The 23,339-nt window shown below is 40.3% G+C and overlaps 1 protein-coding gene and 1 long non-coding RNA gene across 3 annotated transcripts in view; one reads left to right on the top strand and one right to left on the bottom strand.

Annotated features, from left to right (window-relative positions):
- Positions 1 to 948: 948 nt before the first annotated feature.
- LOC110219159 (uncharacterized) lies at positions 949 to 21,824 on the bottom strand. Its single transcript, XR_013486279.1, has 2 exons — positions 21,145 to 21,824; positions 949 to 1,360 (listed from the first exon to the last, which is right to left on the bottom strand). It is a non-coding gene; the product is annotated as an uncharacterized LOC110219159 (long non-coding RNA).
- Positions 7,530 to 23,339, top strand: part of BPGM (bisphosphoglycerate mutase) — a 46,047-nt gene continuing 30,237 nt past the window's right edge. Inside the window, exons 1-2 of one of the 2 annotated variants that reach the window (XM_078153641.1) lie at positions 7,530 to 7,704; positions 22,492 to 22,549. The gene's annotated coding sequence lies outside the window, so the exon portion shown is untranslated. The remainder of the gene's footprint in view (positions 7,705 to 22,491; positions 22,550 to 23,339) is intronic. The other variant, XM_021002284.2, reaches the window with a different exon arrangement.

The following is a 23,339-nucleotide window of genomic DNA, read 5'->3' as shown; positions in this document are numbered from 1 at the left end:
TTTTGTTCCCTACTGTGTGGTGGTGGAAAAAGTAGTGGGCTAAGGGACCTGAGCTCTGTCATTGCCTATCTCTGAAGCCACTCGCTTTGATTCTTTGGACTTCGGTTCCCTCAGCTGTAAAATGAGGGGTTTTTTGGGGGGAGGTGGGACACATGTAATATTTGTATTTTTGTTTTTCTTTTCTTTTCTGGGAGAGGATGGGAAAGAGGAGATACATGCTTGTTAGTTGAAAAGAAATTAATTTAAAAATAAAGCAAAATGAGGGGATTTATGTAGATGATCATTAAGATCCCATTTTTATAAGAGTTATTTGTATTTTCATGTCATATAGTTATTTGAACACATCTTGTACTTATTCCCCTCCTGTAGTATGAGCTCTTTGAGGGCACCAGCTATATCTTATTTATTCTGTTTATCTCCCCTAGTCTAAAATAAATTACTCTGCATAGAGGTTTAACAAGTATTTGTTGAAGTTCCCTAAAAATCTATGATTCTATTATCTGTGGGGATCATAAGCATATAGAATAGATGGGAGAATACTGTCCTTGAAGTCAGAAGGATCTGGGTTCAAATCCTCCCTCTGCTGCTTGCTAGCTGTGTGACCATGGACAAATCACTTACTTTCTCTGTTTCCTCATCTATACAATGCAGATAATAGTTGTAGTAGTTATTATCTTGCAAGGTCCTAAGGATCAGATGAAATAATATATGTATAACAGCATATAAACGTCAGTTATTATTACAATGAAAGGCCTTTAAGTTGTTGAAGGTTTCCTTGGTTTTGTTTTTTTGTCCAGGTCCTATAAAGCAAGTCTGCTAATGCCTGAGCTTAAATGACAAATGAAGGGGAATATACTCCTATATAACAGCAGTGAGGCTTCCGGTGAGCACCTGGTGCTTTCTGGGATTTTAGGTAACATATGTCCAGAAAGGCTTGACACCAAAGCATTCAATCAATGAGCATTTATTAAGTGCTATGTGACAGGCAACTATGCTAAGCATAGGAAGGGTCTGGTCTAGGAGTAAATTGACTTCAGAAAAAATGACTTGCTTTGTCCCCTGCAATGATTTAATTACCAAATTGTCTGGATTTTTTTTTTCCTTTCTTTTTTCCTGGTCTCTGCCTAGTCAGTGTTATTCCAACACAAAAGCATCTGTGATGTGGGATTTGTTGGCTGAGTAATCAGCACACTCTTTTTTTTTTTTTTTATCAAGAACAGCCTCTGGGACCTTATCTTCTGGCTCCAGCTTTTCATTGCTTGGTCAGTGCCTTCTAGTTTGTTTTCTTTGTCTTTAGCAAGAAGAAAATGGGAGAAATTCAATAAGACAGGCTCCTCTTCTCCATCCCCTCCTCCTCCACCTGCCACAAGGAAAACAATACTGAGAACTCATAATTTTAACTTAAAATGTTACCTCTTTTGGACCCCCAGTTTCTTATGTTCACTCTCCTTCTTTGATAATCATTTTAACCAAACACTTGAGAACTAGTAACTATATTTCAATATATTTGGTTTCCTTTGTAATTCCATATATTATGTTTTATACATTTAAAAATACTATTCTGAGAAGAGGCCCATAGGCTTTATCAGACTGCCGAACGGGTCCAGTCATCAGTCAGCCAATTTGTTATGTGTCTGACATTGTGCCACAGTGCTACACTGGGAATACAAAGAAAGGCAAGAACAGCCCCTACCCTCAAGGAGCTCCCATTCTAATGGGGGGAGACAACATGCAAATAAGTATGTATGCACTAGATATACAGGGGGTAGACAGAAGGGAATCTCAGAGGGAAAGTATTAGCATTAAGGGGAACCTCGAAAGGTGGGATTTAAGCTGAGACTTAAGGGAATCCTGGGAAGCAACTGAGGAGAGAGAGTACTCAGAACGGGAAGCCAGCTTACAAGAAATGCCGAGAGTTAGGAGATGGTTAGTCTTGTGCCAGGAGGATGGTGTAACTGGATTGCAGAGTACCTGGAGGGAAGTAAAATGGGGGATAATTTTAAAGGTAGGAAGAGGCTAGACTAGGGCATAAACCGAGGAGTGTTTGATATTTGATGTTTGATCCTGGAGGCAATAAGAGCCCCTGGAGTTTAGAGTAGAGGAGTGACATGGTCAGAGCCATGTTTTAGAAAGATGGTTTCAGTAGCAGAGTGGAAGACACACTGGAGTAGGGGATGAACTAAATCCTTAGTCTGGGAGTTAAATGTGTATATACATATACACACATATGCATATATGTGATATATTCGGGGAATGTATAAACATATGTATAATATATATTAGAAGTTAATATTATATAGACATATTAAATATATGTATTAAATGTATTGGATAATGCACATATGTGTATAGATGTATGTATTAGGGTGTAATAGGGTAGTACATATACATATGTATAATATATATTGTATGTATATGTACATATTAAATGTATATGTATACACACACACACACACACAAATGCACATTTGGTGCTTTGGGGTGGAGGGATAAGATGGGAATTGATACCCTAACCCCTACTCTCATTCAGTATAAAAACAGGCCCAATATTAGTGTGGATCCAAAGCATTTACAAATAAAAATCACATGACATCCCCATAAATTAAGAGCCATGCTTTTAAGCAAATATTGCCAGGACTAGTAGCCTTGTGTCTTGAAGGCCAGATGACCACTTGTCAGGTATGTTGGGCTAGATGGCCTCTGATATCCCTGTCCACTCTGAGATTCCATGATCCTGTGAAATTCAGAGGAGTGAGAGCACTTCATCATAGTCATTTGGGGAGGTCATCTGTTTATTGCCACGTTGCTGCCTTTGCTCAAAGTATTTCTGTCTCTCTTCTTTTGGAATTGCCTTCACAGCCATTTGATGTAGCTCATGAGAAAAATCAGTCACATTACTTTATAGCCATAACTCAAAAGGCCCCAAAGCCAAGAAAAGTAACATGTGTGTTTCATTTTCAAAAAGTCCAGTTTTAAGATTGATGCAGGATTTATAAAAACTGCTTTTTAAAAATGAGTTTGACCTTTCTGAGTACGCTATAAGAACTGGACATTGGCCAGTTGTGGGGAAAAATAAACGTCTACAGAGAAAATATTGTTTTAAGTCATCCATCAAAGGAAACAGATAAGTTTTATTGGTAAAGAACAGGGCAATTTAGAAAACGTATGAAGTAGAAGAAATTTGAGGGAGAGTCAGGAAGAGGTTTCAGTTGGTGGTGGACAGAGACAGAGATGTAGATCAGGAGATTAATACCACCATTGCACCTACAAAGCAAGAGGGATGAAGTTACCTCCTTGAATACCTAAAGTTCTGCCCTGATTCTTACTAACAGAATGACTCTGTAATTCCAAGAAAGAAGAAGAAGTTCCTGGCCTCCCTATTGTCTCTGCAGACTGACTCATCTACATGAAAGTTTATGACGGAAATTGTTGTTCTCTTATCAGATCTGACCTCAGGGTTCAAGCAGTCTAGTTATCTTGGCTACCTTTGGAATAGAGCTTGGCTATACCTTAATGGTGAGTCCCTGCCCATAGAAACCTCAGTGTATGTTTCTCACTTCCTTATAGGGCACTGGGCTTATACACACTTCATCTCTTGACGATAAGTCTTGTACTTCCTGTTCACTGTCGGTCATAGATTCAGAACTAAATAGGGCCTTAGCAGTCACTCAGGCAACCTCTTCATTTTACAGATGAGTAAACTGAGGTAACAGCTGGCATTTGAAACCAAGTCTTCTGACTCCAAATCTAGCACTCTTTCTACGATGCCGTGTTGCTTCCTATTGATTGATTAAGTTCTTTTGGCCTTCTGTGAACTCTTTTTACCTATCAACAACAAAACGTTCTGTTCAGTGATATTGAAGAGAAAGGCAAGGTTTGATATTATCAGGGTTCTGTATGACATCTTCCATGGGCATTCATGTAACTTAAAGCAAAGTGCCAAGTCTCACCATACTCTCCTCCCTGTGTATGTGTGACAATATACTCCTACCCAAAGTGTAGAAGAGAATAATGATTTCTGGAATAGGAATCACAATGTCATTCAAATCAAAGGGTTTGAATCCTGAAGCTCTGCTATCTGCTGCCTATGGATCTTGGAACAGTCATCTCTTCCCTCTTGATGCTTGACTTTCCTCATCTGTAAAATGGATTAGATAAGTACAAAGGTCTTTTCTGGTTCTAAATCCTTCGTTGTTGTTCGTTTGCCCTTTGTTTGTGCAGAGAACATGACATCGGGAAGATGATGCCGTGATTTGCAAGTGAGTTGGATTTAAGTGAGGAAGGGCTGTGCAAGGTCATTAGCCTCACTTTCTCCTCTAGAGCCATCTGGGACCAGTGGCAAGATACAGATTGAGACAACTGGAGCACAAAACCTTTGGTAGGAGAAGGGGAAAGAAGAGTGCACGTGTGAGGAAGTGTGACTTTGTGTTGTAGTGCAAAAGCATTCTTCCTCTAATTCCCTGGTCCTTTTGGCTCTGATCCCCTAGCCTTTTTATAAACTGCAAAAAGATGGTCAGGTGAGTAGGTCTTACTGGGCAAAAGATCAACAAATCCATCAACACCCATTTCTCCAAAAGAGTCCTTGTTATTTCATCGTGGAAGCTTTACTCAGGGCAGTGAACAAAATGGTGAAGGACAGTAGGGAGACTTCCCCTTAAAGGCACCCTCAACTCTAGTCAAGCTCATCTGAGTTGACTTGTTAATTGCCTTAAGAGCCACCAAACCAGCTGGGCTGTCAGCTGTTTTTCTGGGTTAGGGTTTATATCTCTTTCCCTTGCAAGAAGAGGGTGAATTAGTTTCCTGATTTCTAGTAGGAGGAACATGTGTGTGGAAAGAATGGGACGAACAGGAGAATAAAGGGAATGTTTGGAGGAGACTACGTGGAACTGTACATAGAGCAATGGACCTGGAGTCAGGAAGACCTGAGTTCAAATCCAGCCTCAGATGCTTACTAGCTATGTGACCCTGGATAAGTCATTTAAAACTTTCTTTTCTTTTCTTTTTTTGCCTCACTCTCCTCATTTGTAAAATGGGAGTAATAATATCACCTGCCTCCTAGGGTTGTTGTGAGAATGACGTGAGATAATATTAGTTTCTGGTTTGTGGGTCTTATAAAAATTTTGTTGTTGTTTAGTTGTGTCTAAATCTTTGTGACCCTATTTGGGGTTTTCTTGGCAAAGATACTGGGGTAGTTTGCCTTTCCTTCTCCAGCTCATTTTACAGATGAGGAAACTGAGGGAAACAGGGTTAAGTGACTTGCCCAGGATCACACAGCTAATTAATGTCTGAGGCCAGATTTCAACCCAGGAAGAAGAGTTTTCCAGACTCTAGGCCTGGCATTTTATCCTGCCCCACCTACCTAGCTGTCCTTCCTAGTACAAAGTAGATTCTATTTAAATGTTAGCTATTATTTCGATAAATAAATAAATAATTTGATAAAAGAGACTCTAATGTGGATTCATAAGATCTAGGTTCAGGTCCTTCCTGCTATTTATTTGCTGTGTAACATTGGGCAAGTCATTTAATCTTTCTGAGACTCAGTTTCCTCATTTATATAAAATGGGATGATCATGATACTTATATTACCTCTCTTTCCCAGGTTTTATTGTGAAGATCAAATGTGAGGTGTATAACATGCTGTATAAGTGTGAACTGTTACTAAAGGCAGGAACAAGGGATTCTGGGCACAGAGTCCTGTTTTTCTGTACCCCTCCCCCCAACTCTATTCAGCTTTCAGGCTCTGGTCTACTTTCTCTTCTGCTCTCTGGATGTTTCAGGGGAAGAGAACTGCAAATACTCATTATTGTTGGAGAGAAGTTAAGCTTGGTTGATGCCAATGGAAAGGTTGTCCTGTGCCAGGCTACTGAAGAGGCTATAAACAGGGGGGCTTACTATATTAAGCACTTAATATTGGATATATATGAAGTTCCCCCCCCCATACTATGTGCAAAGAATTCTGGGTTTTCTGATTCATTTAAAATTATGCTAGTGATGTCCCTTTTCAGTTATATCCTGGTGGAAATTAGGGCTGGGAGAACAGTGAGAGTAGATACTAGACTACTTCTATGAGAGAGGCAGGAAAATAAATCCCTTCATGCTAGATTACAAGGCAGGGTTTCCAGGGACAAGAGAATGGAATGGAAAGAGCACGGGGTTTTTAGTCTGGGGACCTGGGTTTGAAATCTGGTTCTTCTAGTTTACAAGTAATTTCTCCTTTCTGGGCCTTAGTTTTCTTGTCAATAAAATGATGGGGTTGAACCACTAGGGAATGTTAAAGTGGAGATTCCTTTCGGTTGTGGGTTGGATTGAATGGCCACTGACCAACCCCAAAATTCTGTGATTCTATGCTTTCTAAAGTCCCTTTAACCTTTTGATCATAGATTTAGAGGTAGAATGGACTTTGGAGGACAAGGAGTTCCACGCCTTCATTTTACATTTGCCTGAGAGAGATTAAATAATTTTTGAGGTAGAATTCGAATTTGGGACTTCCTGACTCCAGGTCCAACACCCCATCCACTGAACCATCTATAGCATTGCTGAGCTTTCTCCCTCAAGGAAATTTAACAAAATTAAAGTTAAATCAGAGCATCCTGATAATAAGGGATCCAATGATGGCTTTTTAAAAAGAATGTTTCCATAAATATAGCATATTCTTCAAGGGGACAAAAAGCTTGACCAGATATCAAGAATAAAAAACACACAATAAATTTCCTTACATCAAACCAACATGGAAAAGTGTCTGTCCTACTCCGGGTTGGACTAGCTGTCACAGGTCTATTTTTGGATGGTTCTTGTTGTCCAGTGCTTCTAGTCTCAAAGGTTGTTGCCTCCAGGATCCTTTCCCTTATTCTTTCACGTTTGGTAAAGGCTTTGGAGGCATCCCACTCACTACGGTTCTCAGTACCTGTCTGCATCTAGGCAAGGAGCATATCTTTCCCTAGTTGAAAGCAGTCTGGAGGGTAGGGGGCTATCCAGAGCCCTGACTCCACTATAGACTGAGTGAATGTAGCAAAAGTGAGGAAAGCAACTGGTTTTTTTCTCCCCAAAAGTCTGCTCAGAAAACCATCATGTTTCATAACCTTTGATGTCCATTTAAGCCACTTAGATCACAGACATCTATGCCAGAATTACCTTCCTAGCAAGATTATTGTTTTTAATAGCCTGTATCATTCTTGTGTTAATGCTAGCTCTTCCTATTACAAACAGATCATTTCCATCTTACTTGCATCCTTCTTCCAATGTTTGGAGTCACACACGGAGCATCCTAGATTAATTTCCAGGCCAAAGGGCTTATTTTTTTTTTTTCCCAGTGGGCCCTGCTAAGCTTTTCAGCTGCTCAGTTTGCAGGGGCCTGGGAAGCACACCAGGTGTCTCATCACACAGCCTACTGGCTCTTACAAGTGCCTGTCTTTATAGAGGGCCAATGAAAATGTTACTTCCTATCCCGGAGGCTTGGAAACACGAAAGGCCTTTGGCCAGTGTCTTGAAGCCCGTCCCACTTGCCAGGGCTGGGGCTGTTGTCTCGGAGAGCCAGCTGGTCTGGTGGAGTGACAGCGCAGCCTGCCAATGGGCAGACCCAAATAAGCTACCCTCCCACCTCTGGCTACTTCTATATGAGCTTGTTTGAGCCTGGCGAAGCTATGAGGAGTTGAAGCTGTTGCTGGCTACTCAGAGGAGAGGGAGAGCTTAGTGGTCTTTGGTCAGGCAAGTGCTTTCTGCTGGGGTGAGGTCGGTGGGAAGGAGCTCTTAATTACTGTATGCCACGGTTATTCGTGCTTGCACAGGAAATTAGGTGCTTTGGGAGGGAATGAGAAAGGAAGATCGTTTTTTAAAAATTGCCCTAATGCAGCTTGCATTTGTATGAGCTCACCCCGTGCAGCCGCAATTGCTAACCCCTTGGAAATTCCCTCCCTTCTCTTCCCTGCCCGCCAAAGCTGTCTTTCCTCTCTCTGAGGCTTTCTGGCAGCTGCTACTGATAGCCCTAGATAGAGACCCCACGTGACTGGTAGTGGTGCCCTGGAAGCCAGAGTAAGTAGGAGTTAACAGGAGCAGTGTGCTTAGGGAGGTAGCTGAGGCTGGGGGCGATGAAGGCCCCTTGATGTGAACCTTTCATTGGAATGCTAATTGGACCTGGCTTGAAGTCTAATTTAAAAGACTAGACTCAAAAGTCCATAGGAAAAAAGAGATATACAGGGAGATGGTGGCTATTTTAGTAGCTATAAGTAGAATATTTAAATGGTACTATTACACAGCCTATGGGATTCATTAATTTTTTAAGATAGCCATAGCCATGGTTTTTTTTTTATTTTTGAAAGACCTAAAAATAGGATACCATAATCAATATTATCAGTTCTACTTCTGTGTTGACAGTGGGAAGAGCACTGGCTCTAGAATCAGGATCTGGGTTTATATCCCATCTCTGATACTATCTTTATGACCTTAAATAAGGCCCTTAACCTCCCTGGACCTCTGTTTCCTCATCTGTAAAATGAAGCTGCCCTAGCTAGCCCCTGAGATTCTCCCCCCCCCCCGCCCCAACTCTAGCTCTATAATTTTATGAATTGTTTAAAAGCAGTAATTGAAAAAAGCCTAAATGGTGTTATCAAGAAAAGGTCAGTCCACAGGCAAAGTACCCATTATGGGCCACACACTGAGGGTACAAAGATCTTCCTGCCCTTCAATTCTGTTGGTCATGGCAGCTTATTTTTTACACACACACACACACACACACACACACACACACACACACGTATTGATAGGTAAATACAGATTTAATAGATTGGTAAGGCAGGGTAGTTCTGTAGAAAGAGCTTGCTCAGATTTTTACAAAGCATTTGTCAAAGTGCCTTATCCTATTTTTGTAGTCCAGTGGAAAGATGTAGGACTCAGAATGATGTGGGCTAAGATGTGGGAAAGATGTAGGATTCAGAAGTGATTGAATGCTTAGACCTAGACCCAAAGAATAGTCATAAATGTTCCATATCAATTTGGGCTCTATCTAGTGGAGGACTCCAGGGATCTGGGTTCGGTTTTGTGCTGCTTAACGTGTGTATCGCTGACTTAGATAAAGGTACCAATAGCATACTTATCACATTTATAGGTGACAGTAACTGGGAGACAAAATCGGGACTCAAAAAGATCTTGATAGGTTAGAACTTTGGGTTCAATCTAACAAGGTAAAACTCAGGATAAATATAAAGTCATCCTTGGGGTTCAAAAAGCAAATTTCATAAGCACAAGATGGGTGAAGAATGGCTAGACCATTTGAAAAAGACTGCAGGCTCAATGCGAACCAACAGTTTGAAATAAACTTCTTTTTGTACCTCTGTTTTGAATGTTCTCAAGTGATGGCGTATATACTTGCTATGTGTATGTGTTGTGTCCCCTGATAAAATGTAAGTTCCTTGAGGGCAAATACTAATTTTTGTTTGTTCTTGAACCCCTGATAGCCTAGCAGCATTCTGCTCTGGGATGATCACTTCCAGAGTACTGTTTTGCTTCCTGGGCCACATTTTAGGAAGGTCATTAATAAGCTGGAGAGTGATCAGGAAAACGAAGGGTTTCATGATTTTGTTGTATAAGGGCTAATTAGAGGAACTAGGAATATTTAGGCTGAAGAGATGACTTGGTAGTAGTAGTAGTGAAGGGATAGGTGTGGATGGGCACATGGTCTTATGAAAGAGGGATTAAATTTGTTCTGCTTGTCCTAAGAGATAAAAGTAGGAACAATGGTAGAAGTTGTAAAGAGACAGATTTGATGGAAAGAAATAAATGAAGAAGAACTTACCAAGTGACTGCTGTGTTCTAAGGACTGTATTAAGTGCTTTACAAATATTATCTTATTTGAGCTTCACAATCCTGGAAGGTAGATGCTATTATCATCCCCATTTTTTCATTCATTCATTCATTCATTCATTCATTCATTCATTCATTCTTCATTGGCTAGGCAATGGGATTAAGTGAGTTGCCCAGGGTCACACAGTTAGTAAGTGTTATGTATCTGAGGCCTGATTTGAACTCAGGTCCTTCTGACTTAAGGGCCTGTGCTCTGTCCACTGCACCACCTAGCTGCCCCATCCCCATTTTATAGTTGAGGAAACTGAGGCACACAGAAGTTAAATGAATTGCCCAGGGTCACACAGCTAGTAATTATCCAAGATCAGGTTTGAACTCAGGTCTTCCTAATTCCAGACCCTGTGAGCCACCTAGATGCCTCCAAGGAAAAGTATCCAAAAGTGAAATGATCTGCCTTAGGAGGGAAGGAATTCCCCTTCACTAGCGATTGGTCTTCAAGCAAAGGCTGGAGAAGCCTTCTAAGGGATGCTGTAGAAAGGATCGTTGTTAAGGTATAGGTTGAACCTGTTGGCCTCTTGGGTTCCTTCCAGCTCTGAAATTCTGTTACTTTGTCTAGTGGGGCAGAACAATTACTAAACTCATGGATAAAATTTCTATTTGTAGCCCTGTTTTGAATGCTCCTCAAGTGTTAACATGTACATTTTGTATGTGCACAAATTGTTTGCCCTGATAGAACGTAAGCTTCTTAAGAGTCAAGATTGATTATTTATTTATTGGTCTGGAAAAGCTCATAGCCTACCTTAGTCCCTGGCACTGAGTAAGTACTTTGTGAATGCTTAATGACTGGTGATTGAGTGTGAAATTATTGACAGCCTAGGTTCTTCCTTGGCAATGCAATCGTTCAGTAATAGGCACTGAGATAGTAAGAAAAGCAGAGGAGTTTATTGTAAACAAAGAACATTTGATGAGTAAAGAGGCCTTAGTACTGGTTCAGCTGCGGTCACTAAGTTTTGTGTGCTTTAAGCCCACAAAGGGCTTAAATTCCCTTCTCTCTAAGGCAAGCCCCAGGAGTGGGGAACCTGGGGGCTCAAAGGCATATGTGGCCTTCTAGGTCCTTGGGTGGGGCCTATTTGACTGAGTTGGAGTTTTATAGAACAAATCCTTTCATTAAGGGGATTTTTTCTGTGAAGTTTGGATTCAATCAAAGGGCCAACCCAGTGATGTTTAAAGTTCCTATATAAGGATATATAACCCAAAAAATTAACTAAGATTGTGAAACCCTGATTTATAAATAATAATTCCCTGTAGTGGACCTTAGCCATTCATTATCTGCTGCTAGAGACACAAAACAGATATACATTGACTATTAGAACATCAAAATCTGTAACAAAAAATGTTTCCAAGCCTTGTGATGTTCAATTTTTCTGAGTAGTTATTGCTACGAAAGATCTCTAATGTGGCCAAAGAGTTGGGATGGACCTTGAGAGATCTGGGAGATCCTTACCCTGTTGTAAAGGGAGAAAGAGTAGAATAGGTTCAATTTCATTGAAATTTGATTGCCAACGTGGTAGAGTAATACTTATGGAAAACAAACTGATTAAATGATAACCAGAAGCCTAATGCATTTGTGTTAGGATAGACCTAAGATGCGCTCCTAGCAAGTTTTAAAATTCCACCCTCTCTAACTCTGTAAGCTCATCTCCTGTTTTCAACCATAACTTGTGTTGAGTCCAGTGGTATGCTACTAAATGTTTAACTACTGATTCTCCAGAGGAGAATATGTACCTAAGGACATACTTTTAAATTTAATCTGTATTAATATTTTCCCCATCGCTTTCTTAAGTCTACACTATACACAACAAACGAAGCCTCACTTTGTAGCATTGGCCAATTTCCAAGATGCAGATGCTGTCACTAAAAATTTAACAATCGGCTCTCCCTTCACACTTGCTTTAGCACACCCCTGGGGAAGTGTCCTACTTCACCTGTTTCCCCCACATACTTGCCTCATTTCTCTGCCACCCCTTCCACTCAGTATTGGAGGCTGAGCAGAGGGACTGTGACTGGTGTGGGGCTAAGAGCTAGTCACTCCTAATTGTTTGCCAGAACTGCTCTCCTTCCTTTAACCACCTCTATGTACCTATGTAGCTGAGGTCCTAAATGTGGAGGGCGTAGGAGCTACAATGTGCTAGTGGATTGGAACTGTGTGTTATTTAGAGGAAACCAGCTTGGCATTGGGGGTGTTGCCCAGGACAAGAAATAATCTTTGTTAAGCCCTGGCTTCTGCTGATCCAAGTATGCCAGTTTTTGACAATCTCTGTTTGTTTCCTGAGCCAGCATTCAATTCTCTCCGTTTGTTTAAAAAAGAGACTAAGGGGAGAAGAGAGTAAATTTGGGGGGAGGGTTTGAATGGGAAAGGTGCTGGAGTAATGTCATCTACTGAGTGTCCATTTTGACAAGTATAAGGGCACATGGGCAGGGAGTCAATATTCTCACTGATTAGATGCTGATTTTTTTTTTTTGTAATTCACTTATATTTAAGGAAGGGTTTGGGAATGAGCAAATGAAAAAGCATTTCTTAAGTGCTGGGGAAATAAAGAGGACACATAGGCCCTGCTTTCTAGGAACCTGTTATATGCAGATTGGAGGAGACTGTGTAGGAGGGGTCAGCAGCCTGGCAGAAAGTAGAGTGCAAGATCTGCCATCATACTGGAACCATTGTAACTGGTGTCCACTCTAGAATAGACCCATTACCACTCATTTGTAGTGTGACCTTGGTATAATGAAAAGAGTCCTAGCTCTGAAGCCAGAGGAGCTGGGTTGAAATTCCACTTCTCATGATCACTATACTTGTGACTTTAGGCATATCACCTAACCTCCCTAGGCCTCCATTTTCTCATCTACAAAATGAGGAGATTGCCCTAGGTGGCCTTTAGGTCCATCCCAGCCCCAGCTCTATAATCCTATGATCCTTAACCTTTCTGGATTTCAGTTTTCTCATCTGTGAAATGAGGAAACTGGACCCAAGGCTGCTTCCAGCTCTAAGCTTCCATGAACCTTTAATAGACAAGTGCTTATGGACATGTAAGTGTGATTGGGTTGTTGTGTTTTGTTTTTTTTTAATCAATAAGTTTGGCTTCCTTGGGTAAGGAGGATTTTTATTTAGAAAGCTAAGGAATTCCTCTACTTCAACTGAATATTTCTTGTCTTTTTTTATTTTTTAGGCAGTTGGGGTCAAGTGAGTTACCCAGGGTCACACAGCTAGTAAGTGTCAAGTGTTTGGTCTGAGGCCGGATTTGAACTCAGGTCCTCCTGACTTCAGGGCCGGTGCTCTATCCACTGCGCCACCTAGCTTGCCCCTACTTCAACTAAGATAAGGCTTACTGTGTTATAGTCTTCTGCCCCGCTGTCATATATTGGTATCTCCTCCTAGGAACCAGTTGATCAGCCAATAAACATTTGTTAAGTACCCATTAAGTGCTAAGCATTGTGCTAAACACTAGGAATTTAAGAACAAAAAAAGCGGCAAAAGACCGTTCTTGACCTCAAGGAGCTCACAACATGCATATATACATACATATATACACGCATGTATATGTATACACACACGTGTGTGTTTATATACACATGCACATATACATATATATACACACACAAATAAGCTGGATACAGGGTAAATAGGAAATAATTAGCAGAGGAAAGGCACTAGAATTAAGATGGATTGGGAAAGGCTTCCACCTCACGCCTGGAATGTACCCCTTCCTCACCTCAATATTTTGGAATCTCTGGTTTTCCTAAAGGCTTAATTCAAGCACTACATTCTATATGAAGTCTTTTCAGATTTCCTACTCCCGCCTGCTAATACCTTCCCCCACATTACCTTGTATCTATTACATATATTATATATGTGTATGTTGTTTCCCTTGGCTAGACTATAACCTCCTCAAGGACAGAAGTTTCATTTTTGCCTCTGTATCCCCAGTGCCTATCATAGTTCCTAGTACTAATAAATGCTTGTTCAGCTTTTTAAAAAATGTACTTGTTGAAAAAGTTGACCGATCACTAGTGTAACTTTTCCGAGTCAAATGAATGGGATATATAATTTGCTTAAAAAGAAAAAGGCATTAAAATCAGGAAATGGGGAAGCAAAACTAACATGAGCCCTGAGAGGGAGAAATAGAAGGCTCAGTGTAGGAACAGGACCCAGTGTTCAGAAGAAAGAGAAAGGCTGGTGGATGGCTATCCTGTGGGCAGAACACCAGGGATGCCGACTTGAGTCAGAGATCCCCTGACTTTGAACAGAGCACAGGGCAAAGATGGAAAAGGACCCCTCTCTGTTTGTCCAGGGATCTGGGAAGCAGATCTGGGCCTGTGGTGGGAATTGAGTGAGCTAGTTACAAAGACAGTGACTATAATAGTCCATATCTAAAGGAGACTTTTACCTGGAGAGTCTAGAAGAGAGAGAGCATAATGCTTTAAATAAGGGGTTCGTAGCCTTGTTGTGTGCCATGGACCCCTCTGTTGAAGCTTATGGGCTATTTCTCAGAATAATATTTTTAAATGCATAAAATGCATTACAGAGGAAGCCAATTATATTGAAATAGCTATCAAAATATTAAAAAAAAAACCCCACAAATTCACAGATCCCAGGTTAGGAACCCATGGTAACTCTAAGGTAAGTTAAAATAAATTTATGTCTGTCACTCACTCACAGCACAAATGGTGTGCACCTGAGCTTCCTTTTTTAAAACAATATTTATTTTCTCCCAATAAAATGAAAAACAGTTTTTAAATTTGTTACTTTATTTTTAAGTTTTGAGTTCCAAATTCTATCCTTCCCTCCCTCCCTTCTCCCTTCACACATTGGTAAGCAATTTGATGTAAGTTACACATGTGCAATCATGTAAAACATTTTCATATTACTTATTTATGGAAGAAAACTCAAACTAAAAATGAGAGAAAGAAAGTGAAAAATAGTAGGTTTTGGTCTAGATTCAGATGCCATCAGTTATTTCTCTGGAGGCAGATAGCATTTTTTTTTATCATAAGTCCTTTGGAATTGTGTTACATCATTATATTGCTGAGAATAGCCAAGTCGTTCACAGTTGATCATTGTACAGTATTGCTGTTACTATGTACAATGTTCTGCTGGTTCTATTCACTTCACTCTGCATCAGTTCATGTAAGACTTTCCAGGTTTTTCTGAAATCGTCCTGCTGAGCTTCCTTTGAACTATAACAAATAGCCATGCTTGGTAAAAAGCTAGCTGTACTATAGAATAAGATTTGCTGGGGGAGAGGGGGAGAAGGAAAGGATAATGTTAAGAAGGAAAAAGAAGGGAAAGGACTATAAATCCCAGGGCCATAACTGTAGAAAGCAAATCTCTGCCCCTCTTGACCCACCTGTCGGTAAGGAGGAGGCATTGCTAGAGAAGTGGGGAATATTTAACTGTCACAGGGAGATTATCTAGTGACACACTGATGTATTACAAGACAGGGACAGAGATGCCAATTTGGAAGTTACCGGTTTAGAAGGGGGAGTTTAAAACCATGAGAGCAGGTGAGATGTTGGAGGAAGCACGTTAGTGACAGAAGAGCAAGAACCTTCAAGAATCCACAGACACTAGTAAGGAGAAGAATAGGGGTAGGAGAGGCTTTGGAAGGAGGCGTTATTGTTGTTTGTCCTTCATTCTTGAAGGGAGGTAATGCTAAGATGTGCAAGTGAACTGGAGTTAAGTGAGGGAGAGCTGTGCAAAGTCCCCACTTTCTCTTCCAGAGCCATCCATCATTGGAAGAAACTGTGATAGCAACAGGAAGAAAAAAAATCCCCGATTTCTTCAGCCTGAGTACCGATGCAGATCTTTAACTGTTACACCTTAAGTGAGCTTCATGAATTGCTGTGGCCAAAAGGAGGGGCCAAGTATGTACATAGCACCTACTGTGCGCTAAGTGTTTTACAAATATTACTTCCTTTGATCCTCACAACAACCCTGTGAGATAGGTGCTATATTATTCCCATTTTACAGTTGTGGGCACTGAGGTAAGAAGAATCTAAGTGACTTGCCCAGTGTCACGGAGTACTAGTAAGAGTCTGAAGCTGGTGAACTAGAATCAGTTCACAGTATCACCTAATAGTCTGCCTTCTAAAGATGATGCTCACTGAATGTAACTAGATTGTTTGTCACAAAATTCATCATTAGGATCACACTCAAAGGCTGTTCAGCTTGGGCTGACAAACCAGGACTTGGACTCTGGAAGCACAGCTTTCAGAGACCAATCAGCAATCATTTATAAAGTGCTTACCAGATGTGAGTCAGTGTGCCAGGTGCTGAAAGCTGGGCCTACAGAACATAAATGGAGAACTCCCTCTGTTTGGGAAACTTACATTCTAGCAAATGTACATCTAGTATATATGTAATGTACATATATAGGCATATACAAAAGCAGATTAAAGTGTTGTGGTCCTTATGGAAATTATTCTTCTGGTTGCTTAGTTCATACTACAAGGGATTTTTTTTCATCATTTCTTAGGGTGAGCTACTATTCCATTATCTTCATATGTAACACAATTTGTCCAGTGTCATCCTCAAATTTATGGCTGATTTAATAATAGATTTTAGGTGTTTGCATTTCTTTTTTTTCCCCCTTTTAATTTATTTTTCTGGATCAGGAAGTTTATTTTTCTTGCAGCTATTCTCTTCCAAGTATTATTAATATTATCCTGCCACTTAACGTGGCCCCCTGTTGTTCCTTGCTGATTTCCCTTTGAGTTTTGATGCATTTCTACACCACACTATGAATGTGTTCAACCACACCTACTACAATAGGCCCTGAGGTCATAAAGATACACAAACAGTTTGGGCTGGGAAAAGTAGGAGGGACACTAGAGAGTGTGCCAGAAGGTGGGGGAGAGGAGAGATAAGGTGTGTTTACTTATTTTTTAGGTCTGCTTTGTTTTTTTTTTTTTAAAGATAAGAGAAGCTGGGGGCCCCTTCCCCTTCCTGCTCTTTCTGCCCTTTCTAGGATTAAGTCTCAACCCAAAACAAAAAGTTTTTTGTAGCATCCATAATAAGTGGATTTCCAACTCCCGTTTGAATACCTTCTTTGACCAAGAACTCACTACCCCAAGACATAGCCTATTCTATTTTGGGAGTTTGCTAATTACTCTTTCTCATATTAAGCCAAAATCCACATTCCACACACCCCCACTTCTCATTCTGCCCTCTGTGTACCAGCAGCATACCCTTAATCCCTCTTCTCTATAGCAAGGTTCTCAAAAATCCTAAACTGTGCCTAAGCCTTCCCTTTAAGTAGTCTTTCCTCTGAGTTAAAGGAGCTTGGGTCCCTCTGAAGAACCAATCCAATTAACATTTATTAAGCATCTGCTATGTATGAGGTGCTAGGGACAGCCTGACAAAAACAGGAGGGAAAAACAGCTCAAAGAACTTATTCTACCAGGGATATAAACATGTATGTACATGATTAAGAGGGAGACTACACTAATGACTGAGGAATTGGGAGGACTTTAGGAAGAGCCAGGAAACCAATTTGGTTTGTAACAAAGAGCATATGAAACAAGTAATGAGAAAAGTCTGGAAAGGTAGTCCTTCACTGTGAAAGATTTTGATTTTATTTTTCCTCCTCAATTACATGTAAACAAAAATTTTTTTTAATATATTTTAAAAAATTTTGAGTCCCAAATTCTCTCTCTCCTTTCCCTCCTCCCTCCTTGAGAGGGCAAGCAATTTGATAAAGATTATCTACGTACAGTCATGTAAAACATTTCCATATTATCCATGTTGTGAAAGAAAATGTGGACCAAAAGGAAAACAAACCCAAGGATAATAAAGAATGTTAAAAAAAAATGCTTCAATTTGCATTCAGACTCCATCAGTTCTTTCTCTGGAGGTAGGTAGGATTTTTCATCATGAGTCCATGACAGACTTTTAAATACCAAGCTGAGGAGTTTTGTATTTGGTCCTAGTGGCAATAGGAACCTACCTGAAGTTCTGGAACCAGGGAGTCACAAGATCAGATTTATACTTTGAGAAGATTATTTTTGAATGAGCAAAAATCTATTCTTTCCCTCCTACCCACCCCCCAGAAAAAAAGAGAAAGATGAAACTAAGCTTTTAACAATTATGCATAGTCAAGCAAAACAAATTCCCCATGTTGGCCATGTCCAAAAATTATATGTTGAGAAGATTATTTTGATATCTGTAGAGAGAGGTTGGATTGGAGAGAAGAGGAACTGGAAGCCAGGAATCCCATTAGAGAGCTGTGGCAGCATTAGTCTGGGAGAGAGAGTTAAGGAAGGCTTAAGTGAAGGTGGAGTGCCCTTGTTCTAATCTAATTAATAGATTAATCTGATCTAATAGATTCTCTCGACTCAGTTTTGAGTTCCTTTAACCTGGTCCACTTCATCTAGATCCATCCCAGCTTGTTAGTGAGTGCTCTTCTGAAAAGAGGTTTCAGAATCACCCATCCTAGCTGTGCTCAAAGGCAACAGAACTATTGTCTTCCTTCCTTCCTTCCTTCCTTCCTTCCTTCCTTCCTTCCTTCCTTCCTTCCTTCCTTCCTTCCTTCCTTCCTCTTTCTTTCTTTCTTTCTTTCTCTTTCTTCTTCTTTCTTTCTTTCTTCTTTCTTTCTTTCTTTCTTTCTTCTTTCTTTCTTCTTTCTTTCTTTCTCTCTTTCTCTCTTTCTCTCTTTCTCTCTTTCTTTCTCTCTTTCTTTCTCTCTTTCTTTCTTTCTTTCTTTCTCTCTTTCTCTCTTTCTTTCTCTCTTCTCTCTTTCTCTCTTTCTCTCTTTCTCTCTTTCCTTCTTCCTTCCTTCCTTCCTTTCTCTTTCTTTCTTTCTTTCTTTCTTCCTTCCTTCCTTCCTTTCTCTTTCTTCCTTCCTTCCTTCCTTCCTTCCTTTCTCTCTTTCTTTCTTTCTTTCTTTCTTTCTTTCTTTCTTCCTTCCTTCCTTTCTCTTTCTTTCTTTCTTTCTTTCTTTCTTTCTTCCTTCCTTCCTTCCTTCCTTCCTTCCTTCCTTCCTTCCTTTCCTTCCTTCCTTTCTCTTTTTCTTTCTTTCTTTCTTTCTTTCTTCTTTCTTTCTTTCTTTCTTTCTTTCTTTCTTTCTTTCTTTTCTTTCTTTCTTTCTTTCTTTTTTCTTTCTTTCTTCCTTCCTTCCTTCCTTTCTCTTCTTTCTTCCTTCCTTCCTTCCTTCCTTTCTCTTCCTTCCTTCCTTCCTTCCTTCCTTCCTTCCTTCCTTCCTTCCTTCCTTCCTTCCGTACAACAATAGCATAGAGAGTGTGTCCGTTCCCATTACATAGTCATCCTCTGAACAATTGCTGGTTTGTTGTTTTTATATAATGGCTATTTTTTAACTTTCTTTGTAAACGTAGATTTTAAGTGTGTATGTGTGGGTATGTATCCCTTACTGAGCTGACCTTTTCCTGCTAAAGGGAGTGCTTGATGTGCTTCAAATTCCTGGCTTCTCTTTCTGCTGAAGTCTGTAGGTATACAGCTTTGTACCTCTCAATTCTCAGTCTTATTTTATAGTATTCGTTAGTCCTCAGTGTTGCTGTGTTGAAATTGTAGTGGCCAGAGCATTAGAATAACACTCTAATTTGCCGACTGAACTGGCTCCCTTGTTCCCTTACAGTTTGATTTCCAACCATGGTATCTCTTTCGTTCCAAGCATGTGTATATGCCACAGCATTAATGTTCTTTAAACATTTTTCGACTTAAGACGTTTGACCTCGCCTCTTGCAGCCCCAGTTTCCTCATCTGTCAAATGAGGGAATTGGTGTACATCACCCCTCAGAGGCCCTCCTAGCTCTGTGATACTATCCTAGAGATATACCCCAACTTGGAAACATTTTGTAAAACCTGCCCTCTTAGTCTGTATGTTATAAGGTGAGCCTCTTGAGCTTCAAAGCATCATAACCTTGCTGTTTCTTTTGCAAGCATTTGCAGCAACAGGAAAATGAGAATTGCCATTTGGGAGAACTGGGACAGAAATTCAGTACACTAAACATTGAGTATTTTAGGGCATTGTGCTAAAAACTAAGGTGAGAAGCAGGAAGAGGGAGGAGATACAGAACTCAAAAGGAAACAACCTTTTAAAGTAAAGATCTTAGAGGGCAGAAAAGCTGAGCTCCTGGTCTGGTACTTTGTTGGCTACTTTATGCGCGCGCACACACACACACACACACACACACACACACACACACACACACATATATATATAAATAAAAATAAAAATAAATAAAATTATATTATATATATTACATAAAAGAATATTGTAATTATGATATATTATAAATTTAATTTTATGCATGTGTCAGTGATCTGTAATTTAATAGATATAATTTCCTTCACTGCCCACCAGAACTTAAATGGTCTCAGAATTGCTATCTCTCTACCCCCTCAAAAATTTAGTCTGAGGCCACATGTTCGTAATATCCAGCAACAAATTTTTACTACTGGTGCCATACTCTACTTTTTCAGCTGAGTGCAAGCTGAGTGATCTGTTGGCATAACCCTTGAAACTCTAGGGTCACCTCCTGATGAAGCATCAGTGTAATATAAAACAACATGTTTATATGGATTTATATTAGGATAACAGGTTGTAAAACCAGAAGAGACCCCCACAAAAATCTAGTCTAACCCTTTTGTTTCACAGAGGAGGAAACTTAGAGAAGTGACTTGCCCGGGGTCGCATAGGTAGTAATAAGTGGAATCAGTGTATCTAGGCCCTATGACTCAAGAGTCCATGTTTTTTCTAGTACTCAGTGTATTTACCATTTATTCTTATATAACCATCAACTCACCCCTTCCTCTGTATATTTGTTGCTATGTATATTGGAGGTTGAGGGAAGGATTCTAGCATTTCTTTTCACATGCCTATGTACATACATACATATGTGTATGTATATATACATATGCATGTATGCACACATGAGTGCACAAATGTGTGTATTGTGTATATATGCATGTGTATGTATACACACACATATAGATATGAAGTTCTGCTTTAAAGATAGCTGCTGCAGCTTACAGAGCCCGCTTGAGATGAGAATTGCAGCTTGGCATTAATTACTTTTGAAAGGAGAGCCAGAACTGATCACTTATTGTCTGAATGCCTTGACACTCCTTTTCTCTCATCTCTGCCTTCTTCCTGGCCTTCAAGGTGAGGGGCACAGAATTCTCTTTCCCATACCCTCACCCCAGAGGTAGTCTTAACTAGGTAAATAGTCTGGAGCTGCCATAGCCCTAAATCACTGCACCCTTGTTCTAGCTCCAAACAAAGAAATGCCCAAGCCCCAAACTTTCCGGGAAAGAGAAAACTTAAATGTAAATGCTACCTCATCTTAATGACTTCCAGATCTTCTCCCTCCTTTGTTTCTCACCAACCCTCGGGCTCCTTTTAAAAGGCATTTTTCCTGTAGCTCTAGACGCCTCTAAAGAGAGAGAGAAATGTTGAGTCTAGAGTCTTAACCTTGCTACTGATGATGATGTATTTCTGGGTGAATCACTGTCTTTTAGTAAACAGGGAAAGAATTTCAGAGATTAATGAGTTGCTAAGAATAGCAGAGGAGGCCCAAGACCCAGTGATTCCCATAATCTTCCCTCCCCACGTTGCAAATATCAAAGAGGTTGGGGGCTGATGCATGTAAACACATGCCTTATTTGCCAGGATAGATATGATTTAACCACTGCTGGCACTACATCTTAATGATCTTTTTGTCTTTTCCAAATACCTAAGCACTGTGCTGTTACGTGAGTCTTCTTAATAAAAGTAGTGGTCAAATGACTGTTCAACAGCCATCTGGCTAAGCTTTGGTGTCTTGTGGGAGGAGGATGAGATGAATAGGATATGCAGCAAAACATCACCAGCAGATTTAGAGCCAAAAGGAACTCTTAATTAAGCAATACTTCTTAATCTAGGGCCCATTCACTTGATTTTTAAACTAATAGTTTGATTTGTGTTATCGTTCAGTTATTTTTCAGTCTTATCTGACTTTCCCTGACCCCTTAGTTTTTGTGTTGTCAGAGTTTTCTTGTCAGAGATAGTGGAGTGATTTATCATTTTCTTCTCCAGCTCATTTTACAGATGAGAAAACCAAGGCCGATAGGGTTAAGTGACTGGCCCAGGGTCACACAGCTAGTAAGTGTCTGAGGCCAGATTTGAACTCAGGAAGATGAATCTCCCTGACTCCAGTCCCGGTGCTCTCCTCACTGTGCCACCCAATCCTTTGATTACTGTATTATGACATAGGTTTCCTTCAGTCCTGTGTGTTTTATTTTATGCATTTAAAAACCTTATTCTGAAGGGATCCTAGGCTTCCCCTGACTGCCGAAGACATCGGTGATGCAAACAAGTTAAGAACTCCTGCCCTGAGATTACGTAGTAAACCTCCTCACTTTACATGTGAAAGAACCAAGGATTAGAAAAGAATGGCCCCTTTTTGGGGAGAGGGGACATAGGATTAAGCAGTCGTTTGGGTTGATACCATGTATTTTTGACATGTAACTAGTAGCCCTTACTGTGAAGGGCGTGGCTCGTGTGTAAGCGCGAAGGCCCTGTTATCTGTGTCTTGTCTTTGACCTTGCTCAGACCTTGCTTGGTTTTTTATCTGCTCCTCCAGGCAGCTTTACCCAGCTGCTCTGGATAACTTGTTTTTTGTGCCCATGTTTTTTTTCTGTCACAGGCTTCCCTGTATAGCAGGACTGAGACCTGCTGCAAGTTAAATGCCTCTGACCATTCAGGTGAGTGCCACCATATTGAGTTCGTCTTTTCGTGTATTTTTCATGGCTGTCAGTTTTACGTTGGGCTCCTTAGAGCCTTGCTTGGGGATCTATTTGGGATAGCTGTAGCATTTGGTTTATTTTGAACAATGAGGGGCAGCATGGTAGAGTAGTGCTGGACTTGAAGTCTGAGGAGATGCATTTAAATATGGCTTCTGATTTATCAATTCTGTAACTCTGGAGAAGTTGATGAAGAAACAGTTTCTTCATCTGTAGAAGATGGGTTTTACTATCTACCTAACCCAGGGTTGTTATAAGGAAAGTACTTTTAAAATAATTAAATAATAAGGTTTCCTTTCCTCCCAAAGCTATCACATTTATTTTTATTTGTACATTTTTTTCTCCCCAAATAGAATGTAAGACCCTTAGGGGAAAAGACTTCCCTCCCCCCTCCCTTTTTTTCTTCAGCATCTTCAGCATCTAACACAGTGTCTGGCACATGCTATGTGTTTAATAAATACTTGGTGACTGTTGATATAAATATGGGTAGTGATAATGATAGCTGCCGTATTTCAGAATGACTTCTACATAACATGGATATGCTCGTGTTCTTTTTCTGGGGTGACCATTTTTAATAGACTTTGGGAAAGAAAGGGAATGTAAACTTTCCAGAACCCAGGAATGATTCCTTTTCTCTACCTCCTTTCTCTTTAAGGAGAGAAAGTGGAGGCACGTAAAGGTGGGTGGGACTTCTTCAAAGCCTGAGGCACTGTTAGAAGTTAGGTGTGTTCCCATCGACACAACATTCCCT

This window comes from Phascolarctos cinereus, unplaced genomic scaffold, assembly GCF_003287225.1.
Source record: "Phascolarctos cinereus isolate Bilbo 61053 unplaced genomic scaffold, phaCin_HiC Scaffold_1;HRSCAF=81, whole genome shotgun sequence".
Taxonomy (NCBI): Eukaryota; Metazoa; Chordata; class Mammalia; order Diprotodontia; family Phascolarctidae; genus Phascolarctos; species Phascolarctos cinereus.
This window is presented reverse-complemented; position numbering and strand designations above follow the sequence as displayed.